The following is a 3,752-nucleotide window of genomic DNA, read 5'->3' as shown; positions in this document are numbered from 1 at the left end:
ATTTCCCTATATTTTTACAGGTCTGTGACAATCATATACATCATTTAAAGCAGTTTAAATGAAGTGGAAATAAGCTGTCCAGTCCAAACAGCGCCCTAGAAACCAACAATACGCAATTCTAGGCGAGAGCAGGCTCTTACAAGTTAAGAGCCTGCTCCATTGGCATGGGAGTCAACTCCCTAACTTTGGGAGCAGTCTTTGTGGAGCCAGGAGCTAGCTCCAAACTCCTTGGAGACAACTCCATTGATGAGGGAGCTGGCTCCTTCTTTTTGGGAGCTTGCTCTCTCATTCCCTGAAGCCGTTCTGCTTTTCTGCTTCTTCTTCCTCACCTCCGGCGATTCCCAGGGCCTCTGTAATCCTTTAAACACTTGTTCTAATGTTCATTCAGTGTCCCAGATTATTTTAAAGATATCGACATGCATCGGCAATCTCAATTAAACAAGGCTTAACAACATATACAGAAAGATACAATTAAACGCTTTAAGAATTTTCAAACCAGTTTAATTCAACGAAGCAAAATACAGTTTAAACATGCATCACAGATATGTTTTAGCATTAATTAAACCCCTGGAGTCTACCTAGGCATGCACAAAACACAGGTTTAAGGGAATGAGTTAGAATAGAGACTTGCCTCTGATTTCAGTTTAGAAATCTTAAACCGTCGTCTCAAACAACTCCAGCGACCTTAGTTGCTTTTGCTGACCTCTGCTGCTCCGAATTCAACCCACGAGCATACGTCAATGATTCCTCCTTGATTCAGCCCTTGACCCTAACCAAAACCCTAACTCTCTCTGTGTTTTCTCTCAAACAACCCTGCTCTTTCTCTCAGCCTCCACTGTTCGTAAGTAGAGTTTTAAAAACCCTTACAGACTATTAAACTGTTATATTTATAGACCACTTAGGTTAACCTAATTCTAATTACGTAGGGAATGGAAAACACACACAAGTCGGCAACACCCTGAATCATAAAACCCTAATTAATCCAATTAACTTATTTAAATAATTAGACAATTACAATAATTCAATTAAATACAAATAATAAATAAAAAAACAATTAAATCAATTAGTTCAATTAATTCAAATAATAACAATTAATTCAATAAATTCAAATAATTCAAACAATTAAACAATTAAACAAAAAAAAAATGTAATTAAATAATTAATTAAAATACCAGGACTATCCTTAAAATTAAGGGTGTTACAATTGTTGTATAAGCATGTTTATGTGGTGTTAAATCCTTGAGATATGATCTACATATTGTTTACATGATTTTTACGTAGTGTGAAATGTAACCTTTATATTGCAGAATAGGTAAACCGATGCAAACGTGGCATACGCACATCAAAAAAGCTAAACGACAACTTGCAAGTTTGATCTCTTTTCCCAATTTTCTCTCTCCTTTCTTAGCTTCACCGTAATAACAAGTGTAATCTCTATTTTTCTCTCTCCTTTCATCTTCTCTCAGCCTTTTCAACTCCTAACCAATCTCAATTAAATCTAAAACCAAATTAGTTGTACACAACTCTTAATCTATGCCCAATTTTATTTTTTTGCCAATCCAGTTATATCCAATCAAATGTTTCAATTGTATTATAAATCCAAAAAATAGAGCTTGCAAAAAAATTTGGACATTGCTGATTTGATGAAAATCGATAAGGAATACTTGCCAATGGCAAAAAAAAATCTTAACCAGGGTAAGATAATGAAAAATAAAAAAATAAAAAATAAAAATTGTTTGACTCACATCCCAATTCACCCACCTCCACATACCACCGTGATCAATGTCCAGTATCAGCGGTGATGTGTTCCTCTATATGTAAGATATATATATACAAACACACACACACACACACACACACACACACACACACACACACATTATAATAGAATATTTGCATATGACGAACTACTCATTTTTTTTAATTGATGAAGCTAATCATCTAATAATCTAATTCTAAAGAAAAAATATTATATGGACATGAGCTGGGGTCATGGTGGTTTTGGATTTCAAATATAATAAGAGAAATTAAGTATCGTCTATTAATCAAAATTTTTTAAATCCACTTCCTTCTAAATCCCTAAAGGGAGCGGGAAAAGATTTAAAGAAATGGATGTTTAATATGTGGCATTTTGATGTTACAATTTTTCATAAAATAGTAATGGCAGATCTCATAGGATCACCCGTTGTTGGATAAGCAAGACAGTAGTAAATACTTGTGATGGTCTTTGTTTTGGATACCAAAAACCCTAAAGCATCCCCTAACAGGTACGAAGAGATGGTGAAAAGAGAAGCAGTCAACGAGTTTAATGGTAGGTGGACAGTAATTTATTTTTTATTTTTTCACTGACTCGAAAAGTAATAATAAATATAGATGGGAATTTTGGTCTTTGAAATTTTGAAATAAAATAAAGGGTAAAGTACAGAAACACCCCTTGAGGTTTGGGGTAAGGACATGCATACAAATGAAAGTTTGTCTATTTTTGGAAAATCACACCCCCTTGTGAAATTTGCCATCCAAACAGAACCTTAAAATATATGAAAAGTATATTTTACCATTCACTATTTTATTAATTTTAATTATAAAATATCAAAATACTTAAATGACCAAATTACCCTTCTCATCTCTCTCCTCCACAACCCATTCACAGCCAATTTCTTTCTTCCTCCTCTTGCCGGTCCAACATCACCTACCATCGCCACCACCACTGCCCTACCCCTTCTCTCTATCTCTCTCCACAATTCCACCCCCGAACATTTACCATTGCCGACGCCATCGCCAAAACGGAAGACGAAATCACCACTGCCCATCGACATCATCATCATCATCCAACAATGGCTTCAGGCGACGATGGAGGCAAGACACGACTCGATTCCGATAGCGGTTATGTTCAGAGGATGGCTTTTGGCGTCATTGGTTGATGGTGAAGGGTTGTGGCTTCCTAAATTAACAAAATCGGAGAATGATGTTTTAATTTTCTATCTTATTTCACTAGATTCAGAGTATTACATTTCATTCACACCACTACTACGACACAAACCACTAATGCCCCTAATTTTAAAAGGATAGTTGTGGTATTTTCTTTTATGATTTTATTGTAATTTTATATTAGTTAATTATTTAAGTGATTTATTTGTTTAATTGAATTATGTGTTTATCTGGCATTTCATTAATTGTTTAACTTGTTTAGTTTGTTTAAGTGACATTATAGGGTTAAATTGATTTATTTTGTTTATTTAAAATTCTGTAATTGTGTGGACTTAAATTAAGTGTTAAATTAAATTGATTTATTTCTTTTCCGTCACCTCACAAGATTAGAATTAGGGTAAAGTAATTGACCTATAAGTATACGTGTATAAGTCTGCCGAGGGTTTTAGAACCCTATTCATGAACAGTGGAGGCAGAGACAAAGAACAAAGAGGTTTGAAAGAGAACTAAGAGGGAGAATAAGGTTGGCTAGGAACAAGGGTTGAAGCTTGCTTGTAGGTTGAACCAGGAGCAACAGAGGGTCTATGAAAGCAACCAAGTTCGTCGGATTAATTAGCAAAGAAGGAGTTTGAGGTTTTGAACCAGAAATCTCAAGGCAAGTTCATATTCTGACTCCTTCCCTTAGACCTGTGTTTTATGCATGCCTATATAGTCTTCAGAACTTAAATCAAACTTTAAAACGGTTATTGTATGCATGTTAATTCAGACTGTAACTATTTTATATATTGACTAATTGAAATTGATTTATTGAACAAATTTGTTTC

Source organism: Cornus florida, unplaced genomic scaffold, assembly GCF_030987335.1.
Source record: "Cornus florida cultivar Cherokee Brave unplaced genomic scaffold, ASM3098733v1 CherokeeBrave_3.0.0_Hap2_Chr04, whole genome shotgun sequence".
Classification (NCBI taxonomy): Eukaryota; Viridiplantae; Streptophyta; class Magnoliopsida; order Cornales; family Cornaceae; genus Cornus; species Cornus florida.
Note: the sequence above shows the minus strand (reverse complement) of the source record.